The sequence below is a fragment of the Dipodomys ordii genome, unplaced genomic scaffold (assembly GCF_000151885.1).
Source record: "Dipodomys ordii isolate 6190 unplaced genomic scaffold, Dord_2.0 Scaffold68, whole genome shotgun sequence".
NCBI classification, from domain to species: domain Eukaryota; kingdom Metazoa; phylum Chordata; class Mammalia; order Rodentia; family Heteromyidae; genus Dipodomys; species Dipodomys ordii.
In genome coordinates this window covers 6,931,143-6,942,450 of record NW_012267284.1, presented here as the reverse complement: position 1 = coordinate 6,942,450, position 11,308 = coordinate 6,931,143, and the positions used below count along the sequence as shown (strand labels likewise).

At 43.3% G+C, this 11,308-nt stretch overlaps 1 long non-coding RNA gene and 1 pseudogene across 1 annotated transcript; both read right to left on the bottom strand.

The window, feature by feature from the left end:
* The window catches only part of LOC105990912, a 16,201-nt pseudogene extending 10,995 nt beyond the window's left edge, over window positions 1-5,206 (bottom strand).
* Window positions 5,207-6,882: 1,676 nt separating this feature from the next.
* LOC105990913 lies at window positions 6,883-10,228 on the bottom strand. Its single transcript, XR_001175338.1, has 3 exons — window positions 10,151-10,228; window positions 8,023-8,116; window positions 6,883-6,937 (listed from the first exon to the last, which is right to left on the bottom strand). It is a non-coding gene; the product is annotated as an uncharacterized LOC105990913 (long non-coding RNA).
* Window positions 10,229-11,308: the final 1,080 nt, after the last annotated feature.

Sequence of the window (11,308 nt, the reverse complement as noted above, 5' to 3'; positions counted from 1 at the left end):
GCGCGCGCGTGCCATTTCTGGGGCTTGAACTCAGGGCCTGAGCTCTGTCCCTAATCTTTTAGCTCAAGGCTAAGGCTCTACCCCTTGAGTCACAGATCCACTTGTGGCCTTTTGGTGGTTTATTGGAGATCAGTCTTGTGAACTATCTTACTTGAAATGGCTTTGAACTGTGATAATCAGAACTCACCTTCTTGAGGAGCTAGGATGGCAGGCATGAGCCACTGGAACCTGAATATAAATGTAATATGTAAGGTCATGGTACTAAGAATGCAATACCTTTGGCTACCATCTATAAAAGCAGAGTGTGGGCCTTTCTGAAATTCTTCAATAAACATGCCTCTATGTGGAAAACTGACTTCACATTTTCCTTGTGAGTAGACCCCAAAAGATTCCCTGTTACCTTTGTGGGACTCCATGTCTTTGGAATTCTGGGAGTTAATCATCAGCTGTAGAAAATCCACTCGGTGCTGGAAAGAAGACAGACAGATTTCAAAGGCAGAAGATCACCCATTAAATGAGAAGTAAATCAGAAGAGCAGAGCGTCTGTGAATATGCCCCATGTAACTCCACAAGTCTTTCTTTTTTTCTTTCTTTTTCTTTTGTGTCAGTTGTGGGGCTTGAACTCAGGGCCTGAGTGCTGTCCCTGAGCTTTTGCTCAAGGCCACCATTCTACCACTTTGAGACACAGAGCCACTTCCTGTTTTCTGGTGGTTCATTGGAAATAAAAGTCTCACAAACTCTCCTGCCCAAGCTAGCTTCAACCTGTGATCCTTAGATCTGATTTCAACATCCTGAGTAGCAAGGACCACAGGTGTGAGCTACTGATGCCTGGCCACAAATCTTTTTAAGATTGCCTGAATCACTAGTGAATGGGGACACCCAACTATAAAATTTGGAAGGATCAGGATCTTTTCCTAAAAGAAAGCCAGCTGTTCTGACCAACAGCTTTTGGTCTTTGCTCTCCCCAGCTCTGACTTTCTCTGCTTTCTGAACTCGGACTCCTGGCCCAGGTAGAATCTGGCTTCTTTTCCCATCACATCTGTTTGCTCACAAACAACAGTGGACTTCAATCTTCTTTTTTGTGAAAATACCATACAGAGGGGTTACAATTACATGGGCAAGATAGTGAGTACATTTCTTATCAAGCATTGTTGCCTCCTCCTTTGTAACTTCAATCTTTTGTTTTGTGCACATACTTCTTAATGGATAGTCCCACAGATTAAACTCTTGCCATTTTCACAGGTAATCGATAGGTTTAGAAAAAGCTTCTGGAAACAGGTAACCATTCTGAAATGTTACAAATTTTTCAGTGATCCCTGAAGGAACCCAGTATTGCCTTACAGACATCCTTGCTGTGATGTCTAAGCTGTATAAATCAGATACTCAGACAGGCCTTCGGGGGCTGAAATTTAAATTAGACACACTACAATAGATGGCCTGAAATAGCCAATGTGAAGTTTGGAAATAAAATAATTCTCTCTCTCTCTCTCTCTGTGTGTGTGTTTACTGGGACTTAAACTTAGCAACTGGTGTCTGTCTCTCTACTTGCTTATTCAAGGCTGTCACTGTATCACTTGAGCCACTTCTGGCTACGTGGAGAGAAGAGTCTCCCTGACTTTCCTGCCCAACATGGCTTTGAACTGAGATCCTCAGATATGATCTCAGCACACTAATTAGAGAGTATTACAGGCATGAGCCACAGGTCCCTGGCACATATTTAATTTTAAATTATTTTTTTCTAATAAATTATGTATCTCCATTCTTAACTACTTTCCTCATTCTCCCTTCCAATCTAAGAATTCCTAATCTCAACCTAGAGTTTTCTATCTAACTTTAGAAAAGGATAGTTATATAAAACATACATTAGAGCCAAATAACTTTTGAACCATGAACAGGTTACGTAACCATCAGCAGCTTTTACCTTTGCTTTGTCTTTGAGGCGACTTTCTTTCATCCTTTCTACAGAAGCTCTTAGGAAATCTGTAGCATCCTTTGGAAACATGCTGATATTTAATGCCTCAAAAACGGGTAGAAGGAATGGAAAGAGTACTACAGGGGAAAGTAAGAAGAAATAAACATATGGTGAAAATACAAAATGTGCTGTCTACATCACAGAATTTTATCCAGCCATAAAAAGAGATACCAATACATGCCTCAAGATGGATGAAAATTTAAGGATAACACAGAAGCCAGACTCATTTATAGACAGTGTCCAGAACAGACAGTGAGAAAATAGGTAAGTGATCATTCAGGCCTGAGAGGTGTAGAAGAGTAGACAGCTATAAAGGTACAGCATGCCGGGCACTGGTGGCCCACGCCTGTGATCCCAGCAACTCATGAGGCTGAGATCTGAGGATCACAGTTCAAAGCCAGCCTGGGCAGGAAAATCCATGAGACTCTTTTTTTTTTTTTTTGTCGGTCATGGGCTTGAAATCTGGGCCTGGGTGCTGTCCCTCAGCTCAAGGCTAGCGCTCTACTGCTTGAGCCATAGTGCCACTTCCAGTTTTCTAGTGTTTTTTTTGGGGGGGGGATAGGAGTCTCACAGACTTTCCTGCCCGGGCTGGCTTTGAACCGAGATCCTCAGATCTCAACTTCCTGAGTAGCTAGGATTACAGGCGTGAGCTACCAGCGCCCGGCTCCGTGAGACTCCTATCTCCAATAAACCACCAGAAAACTGGAAATGGCATTGTGGCTCAAGTGGTAAAGCACTGGCCTTGAGCTGAAGAGCAGAGGGACAGTGCCCAGACCCAGAGTTCAAGCCCCAAGACTGACCAAAGAAAAACAAAAGGTATAGGGTTCCTTCTTTCCTTTCTTTTCTCCCTTCCTTCCTTCATTCCTTCCTTTCTTCCTTCCTTCCTTCCTTCCTCCCTTCCTCCTTTTTCCTCCCTCCTTCCCCTTCTCTCTCCTTCCTTCCTTCCTTCCTCCCTTCCTCCTTTTTCCTCTTCTCTCTCCTTCCTTCCTTCCTTCCTCCCTCCGTTCCTCCCTCCTCCCTCTCTCTCTCTCTCACTCTCTTTCTTTCTTTCTTCCTCTCTCTCACTTTCTTTAATCATTAGTGAAGCTTGAACTCAAGGCCCGGGCACTCTCTCTTGTTTTTTTTTTTTCTCAAGGCAGGTGACCCACCACTGAGCCATAGCTCCATTTGGAAATCAGAGTCTCACAGATTTTCCTTCCGCAGGTTGGCCTCAAACCACAATCTCAGATCTCAGACTTCAGAGTAGTTAGGATTATAGGCATGAGCCACTGGCACCCAACCAGAGCACAGGGTTTTTGGTTTGTTTCTTTTTGCCAGTCGTGGGGCTCAAACTCAGGGCTGAGCACTGTCCATGAATTTTTTTTCTCAAAGGTAGCACTCTACCATTGAGAAACAATGCCACTCTCTGGCTTTTTCTCTTTATGTGGTACTGAAGAATTGAACCCAGGGCTTCATGCATGCTAGGCAAACACTCTACCACTAAGCCACATTCCCAGCCTGGTACAGGGTTTCTGATGACAAAATGTTCTGCAATTACCAGTGGTAATGACCACACATACCTTTAAATGTAGTGGGAAAAGTCATTGAGTTATACAGGTTAAGTGATATACTTACGTGTATGAATGAATTACATATCAAGGAAGTGGTTCTTTTTTAACAAGGAAGAGAGAGAGAGAGAGAGACAGAGAAAGACAGAGAGACAGAGAGAGACAGACACAGAGAGAGATTCACGAACCTACTGAGAAAATCACTGGATGAAAGAAACCCAATTTTAGGATCTTATTCACTTTTTCCACAAAGATGTCCTTTGGGTTGTTGAGAGAATCGATGTTCACCCCAAATGATGTCCCCGTGATCACGTCTAAGCTGTAGGCTCCAAAGATGCTAAAGTAGAAAAAGACACAGGACAATTAAATCTTGTATTTCTTCCCCCCCTCCTCCTTTCTGATACATGAGCAGCAAAAAGTGGGAGCAAATACCTGTGTCAGGACAAGAAAGTCACAAACTGTTCTCTGTCAAAATTGCCTGAGGACTCATTGGAAGGGTCCAGTTTCCCTGCCCATCCCCCTGCCTCTTCTCCAAGATCCACAACCCTGGTTATGGAAAATTGGGTGGATCAGCCTCACCTGGGAGCTCAAGGAACTCAGTCTCAGAAAACAGACTCCCCCACCCCACCAGACAAATCACATAGTACAAATGCTATGTGGGATGATAATAGATTGTAGCAGATAGTGATGGATTGTAATAGACAATAGATTGGGGCATGGGCAGGTCACTGGTGGAGTAATGGTTTCCCTCCTTCCCTCTCCCTTCTGTTGCTCTCTCTCTCTCTCCCTCTCTCTCTCTCTCCTTCTCCCTATCTCTCCCTCTCTCTCTCCCTTTCTCTCCCTCTCCCTCTCCTTCTGTCTCCTTCTCTCTCTCTCCCTCTCTCTCTCTCCTTCTCCCTATCTCTCCCTCTTTCTCTCCCTCTCCCTCTCCTTCTGTCTCCTTCTCTCTCTCCCTCCCTCTCTCTCTCTCTCTCTCTCTCTCTGTCATTCTCTCATTGTCAATCTCTTTCTGTCCTAGAGCTTGAATGTTGGGCCTGGATGCTGTCCCTGAACTTCTTTTACTCAAGCCTTGAGCTCTACCACTTAGCCACGGCTCCATTTCTGGCTTTTCTGATGATAGTTTATCGGAGATAAGAGTCTCACAGACTTTTCTGCCTGGGCTGGCATCGAACCACAACCTTCAGATCTCAGTCTCCTGAGTAGCCAGGATTACAGGTGTGAGCTACCAGTGCCCAGCAAGTACTCACTCTCTCAATGCCACAGCTTTGCCTTTCTCTGCTTGTGGTCTCAGGTTTTTCACCAACCCATCAGAAAACTCACGGATGATGGGGAACATCTAGGCACAAAACAAGAGAAATTAAAAGAGAAGACTTAAATCCCAGTGGCCATTACTCCCTCCCACTTGCCCCAAAAGATGAAACACGACATCCCATTTATGAGAAACCAGGGACTGCAGGACATATGGACAGAACACCATTTCCAGGTGGTTCAGCCTTAGCGGATGTCCTCTTGGAAAAGGACTCTCATCTGACTGTTTGCTTATCCCCCTACTCATTCTGGAATTTTCCAGCACCACGTTCTCAGGTTTGATTACCTCCTTTAGTTTCCCACTGCTGAAGGTGGGGGAAAGCAATGTTCTTAGTCTCTTCCAGTCTTCATCCTCAGAGAAGGAGAGGGATTTGTTCATAAATCCCACTGGGCCAAAAACCTAGGCTCCAAAAAAAACCCAGATTTTTTTCTTCTCCATCAGTTTGAAGACCTTGCACAGTTGTACAAAACTGGTGAATTGGCAGCATTTAAAGAACTATGTGAGCAGTCGGCCCTCTGTAAGAAACTCAACAAACATTTCTCCCAAATGTCTAGGTCATGTGAGGCCAAGACTTCAGATTCTAAATACGACTTTATCAATTCATCCACTTATTTACTAATTATCTTATATATTAATTATCTAACGTATTAATTATCTTATTTATCATTATAAACAGAAGGGTTTTATTTATTTATTTATTTTTGGTTGGGTCGTGGGGCCTGAACTCTGGGCCTGGGCGCTGTCCCTCAGCTCTTCAGCTCAAGGCTAGCGCTCTACCACTGAGCCACCTTCCCAGCCCCAACAGAAAGGTTTTAATCCAACATCTTGACTCTTGAGCACAATGTATCTTTTTTTTTTCAGTCATGGGGCTTGGACTCTGGACCTGGCACTCTCTGTAAGCGCTTCAGCTCAAGGTTAGCTCTCTACCCCTTGAGCCACAACACCGCTTCTGGTTTTCTGGTGGCTAATTGGCCTCATGGACTTTCTTGCCCGGGCTGGCTTTAAACTGTGATCCTCAGGTCTCAGCCTCCTTAGTAGCTAGGATTACAGGCATGAGCCACTGGCACCCAGCAGGAGCACAAGGTAACTTCATCAATATCAGTCCATTCAACATTCTTCACCCCCTTTCCCCAGAGCTTATAATTATTTCATGATATATACGAGATGAATATCTATTTTTATAAATATTAAGATGTGTTTTAAAAGGGGGAGTGGGAGGAGATGCCTACCCAGCGGTTTGTGAAGGTAGAATAGCATTCTTTCACCAGCACTGTTTTGATCATGTCTGGGTCTGTAATCACCAACATAGCCTTTCGACCATTGTACAACCTGTGTGTGGCAAACACAGCTGAGTGAAAAACCTAACCAGCCAGGCTCTGCACCTGGAGCCAGGACAAAGAAATCCAGACCATGATCACACCTCAAGCTCCTCAACACATGTCAATAATAGTCCCTCATACAAACCTAGGGAGTTTGAAGACATAAGCCACAGTGGTCCACAAAATGAAGGCCAGTGTGGCTGAGGCACAGAGGAGATACCTAAAGACAATAAATACCACTTCCCTCATACTCTCCTCATTTAGTTTTAAGCTAAGACTTTTTCATAGAATTATGCACAATATCTTTTTTCTCTACTTCGTTCTACTCACTTTAAAGAACTTGTGAAGGGCTGGGTGTTGGTGGCTCATGATTATAATCCTAGCTAATCAGGAAGCCGAGATCTAAAGAACATGGCTCAAAGCAGAAAAATCTATGACAGTCTTATCTCCAATTAACCACTAAAAAAAAGCCAGAAGTCCAGCTGTGGCTCAACTGGACAAGTGCTAGCTTTGAGTGAAAAATCTCACGGACAGTGACCAGGCCCTGAGCTCATGCTCCAGGACTGTCACAACATGTACATATACAAATATTGGTGACAGGTGAGATCTTCATAAGGAAAAGCCTCCACTAGAATTCATAATTCATCAGTGTGGCTCAAGAGGCTCAATTCATCAGTGTGGCTCAAGATTGTCTAATCTTCACCAATTTACCCCACGGAAGTTTCCAGATTACTTACCCCCAGAGTTTTCCATATTTTTTATAACATTCCACATCAAAAACCATAACACCCTGGGAAGAGAAATAAAGGTAGCTATTACTTGTTTACGACCTCATCCAAGTACATTCTCTCTGATCAAGTACTAGAACAAGTTTGTGCATACAGTATATCACTTCAATTTGCCTTTCATACAAGATTTGGCAGGGGTGGGGGGAGGAGGGAGAGTGGGGAGCTGGGCTGGCTTCAAACTGCATTTCCCGGGTCCTTGGTTCTCTAGTAGCTAAGCTTGTAGATGTGAGCCACAGTGCCCAGCTGATATGTCCAATTATTTTTCGCCAGTACTGGGACTTGAACTCAGGGCCTAACCACTTTCCCTGAGCTTACTGCTCAAGCCTTGCACTCTACCACTTGGCCACAGCACCACTTCTGGCTTTTTTCTGTTTATGTGGTGCTGAGGAATCAAACCTAGGGCTTCATGCATGCTAGGCAAGCACTCTACCACGAAGCCACATTTCCAGCCCCCAGCATGTCCAACCTTTTATCTTTCATCTCCTCATGCAACTTGTTTCTTGTTTACAAATGAGGTCCCTGGAGGTGGGATGTTCAAGTCACCTCTTCTGGCATAGGAAATTAATGTAAGACTCTGGCAGAAGTCAGAGTGCAAGCGAAGGTAAAGTGAACTTGCTCAATAAGAAAAGATAAGAGTGATGCCACCTCTACCCATAATACACCACAATTTAAACATTTCCTCTGAGGTTTTACTTCTGAAGGTGACAAAAGAAAGGGAGAGGAAAGAAAAAAGAAACCTTGCTGGTGGGAATTCTCAATTGTGGTATGTTAACTGTGCAAATAAAAGTCCCAAGGGCTATGAGGGACCCTTTCTGGAACTGGCTCTGCTAGGAAGAAAAATCCTTGGTGTTCACAAAGTCTAACTATCAAGTTCTCAACATGAGTGACAAGATGCTGGAAATTTAAGTGGATCTGCTGATGCCCAGTGGATAGTTGGGACAGCTGGACACAGAGTCCTGCAGTACATCTGGCCATACTCTAGGGGAGCTTACACACAGCTTTTGAAAGTCAGCACTTCTTTATAAATGGAAAGAAACCAGAGTTTGCAACCAGAAAAAGAAAAATGTAGAGCTGAAACAACACTCACCTTACGATAACCAAGAACAGTTCCAAAAAAGGGCAGAGGTTTCGGGCCAGGAATTCCCAACTTCTTAAAAACCCTATGTGGATAGGTCCCATATCTATAAATATTCAAAGAAATCCAGATCATAAAGATACACACACATATGTACACACATCCTGTACACATATGAAGGGTAGCCAGTTACTAACTTAAGAAGTAGGACAGTCAAATTGAGATGCCAACATGTAGTAAATGATGACAAGAAACTCAAATGGCAATGATTACCCTTGTTCTTCACTTCCTTTCTTACAGCTCCAAACATCACAAAAATGAGCTAAAAGTAGCTGGAGTCTTTAGGCTCCCCAACCTACAGTGGATAGTTGGAAAAGTCTACAACCTTGTTTTGAGTGATCTTGTGAGATTCAAACTAGAATTTTCCAAGTCTTTCATTTCCATGTGTCATTTGATGTGGACAGCCAGGCTTCATAAGTGGGGCTTGAAGCTCTGACCTTAAAGGAGAGGAATATTCATTGTATCCTCCTAAATCCTACCTGGATGTTGTTTTTCATTATTGGCTTACCTTCTTCCTTCTCATCTCCACAGAAAGAGTAAGATAGCCTGCTGGTGAGGAATATCAATATACAAGGGAGATTCCTGTTTATGCACACTTATTCCAGCTCTATTGACAATAGCCAAACTGTAGAATCAACCAAGTGCACAATAACAATGAACAGATAATCATATGCACACACACTATGGAATCTTACTGTGCTAAGTGGAAATTATGTCATTTAGAAGAAAATAGAATGGGAAAGCATCCTATTGGGTGAGATATATCACATTATGAAAGCCAACTATTGCATGTTATTGCTCATCTGTGAAATGATCATGATGATAATGATGATGAAGGTGATGATGATGGTGGTGATGATGAAGATGAAAATGATAGCAATAATAATAGGACATAAATAAAAGGAGGATTATCTGGGGGCATTTGTGGAGTGGGGAAGGAAGGAAGGATACTGAGGAATGAAGAACACTGGAAGATGTTACACATGTGTTACACATGTTAGATTGTGTGTGTGTGTAAAGGTAACACAATGAATGCAGTAAACATTGTTTGAAAAGATAGAGGGAGGAGAATAGAGAGGCTAGGATGGAGGAAGTAAATACGTTCAGAGTTCATTATACCAATCTATGAAATTATCATAATAAAAATCCCATACTAATGTATGTTTGTTCAAAAATAACAGAAAATGAAGTAAAACAATGTGCTTATAAGGCAAATTGTAAGCTATATATGTAGATGGACATCTGGTAGTTCACGACTGTAATCCTAGCTACTCAGGACACTGAGATCTGAGGATTGTGGTTTGAAGCCAGCCTGGGCAGGAAAGTCTATAAGACTCTTTTTTGAGGACTTGGGGCTTGATCTCAGGGACTGGAGACTGTCCCTGAGCTCTTTTTGCTCAAGTCTGATGTTTTACCCATTTAAGCCACAGTGCCACTTCCAGTTTTGGATAATTGAAGTCTCAGTCTTTCCTGTCTAGGCTTCCTTTGAACCTCAATCCTCAGATCTCAGGCTCCTGAGTCGCTAGGATTTCAAGCATGAGCCACCAGTACCTGGCTGTAAGACTCTTCTCTCCAATTAACCACCAAAAAATTCAGAAGTGGAGCTGTGGATCACATGGTAGAATGATAGCCTTAAGCAAAAAAGCTCAAGAACAGTGCCCAGGCCCTGAATTCAACCCCCAGGTCCAGCATCAAAATGAACAAACAATAAAGACTGTCTATCCCAAGTATCCTGAGATCTCTTCAAGGGTGATCACTTGTTCAAATACTGTTTCTGTTGAATTTGAGTCATTATTTCTGGCCCAAACATCAACTTTGAGATCCTTTCCAAACAATGCCAGTAAACTTCCCCCTCCACACAGAAATTTGAGAGTCCTATGAAAGAAGAATATTTATTAACTCTCTCATTGGATCTCTACAGGATAAATAATAACCTCATAAGGTGTAGGTTAAATTTGACTCTTGAGCTTTCCCATTCCTTCTTCTCTTCAAATCTTCCCAATAACAGACCATAGTAATCCTCACTCTGAATCCTAGGTTAGAGGGTGGTTGGAGAAGCAGAGTCTAGACAGTTACTCACAGATAGAGGAGCACCAGGCTGGTAGCCAGGAGGACCCAGGTTTCTAGGGAAAAGTTGAGGATCAAGTCCATGGTCACTCTCGTCTGGTAATTCTCTCCTCTGATTTTTCCTTTCAGCTCTGGGTTGTGCTGACTGCAGAGTGGACTCTGCTGAGCTCCCCTCAGTGCCCAGCTCTGATGAGGGAGCTAAGGCTCCTGCAATTTATGGGCTGGGAGAGGAGGCAGGGCTGATGGCACAGACAGTAGAAAACTTATCTGTGCCCACACCTGTGGGGTACAACAGGTGTCACTTTTGGAAGTGGACAAGGAATCATGGATGTGCTACTTTGAACTTTGGCTTCACATTTGATAAATGTACCAGTAAATCAATGCAATCATTAGGGCCGAAGGTTACAATTGTTTGCTAGAAAATGAAGTGCAGGCATTCACTCCTCTAAGCTCTTATCTCCAAGGTGGATCTTATTCCAAAATACTTGAAACTTCCCCCAAATAAACAACATCCACAGGTGTTTATGGTTGCAGCTTTTCTGCTGACACAGTTTGTTCTTTGAAGAATGGGTAAGTTTTCCACGGGTAGAGAGAAAACCCCAGGAGCTGAGGTTGGAGGTGTGGCTCAGGTGATAGAGTGCCAGCCAATGAGTGAAAGCATCAGATACTAAGATAGAATCCTAGTCTTAAACAAACAAAAAGAGCTAGGTTGCAAGGAGCAATCATTACTTGTGACCCTCCCTGACCCTAGGTCCCTGATGGGAGAGATGTCACAACTAGTATAAGAATAACACTGGCTCATGACCTTTATTACCTATATGCTACATCAACTTAATCTGAGAAATGAAAGGTCAGGTGACATATAAGGCCTCAAAGTTCCTAAAACACAAAAGAAATAGAAAACTTTTCATCTGGGTACATATATACTTCCTTGTTTCCCTTCTTCCTCTGGCAGAAACTGATACTCACCCTATCGAATCATTTGGCCTAGGAAATACCAGGTTTACCCAGCAATTTCAGATTGGATGTGAGGTTGCCCCTAAAGACTCATTGAATGCTCAGTTCTCATCATAGATTGCTGAGGGGCTTGACCGAGAGGACTCCAACACCGTGGTGAGGTTTCAGCTGGATGGGGGCCAGGAGATGGGGCCTGTGTGTGGGAAGACCATCG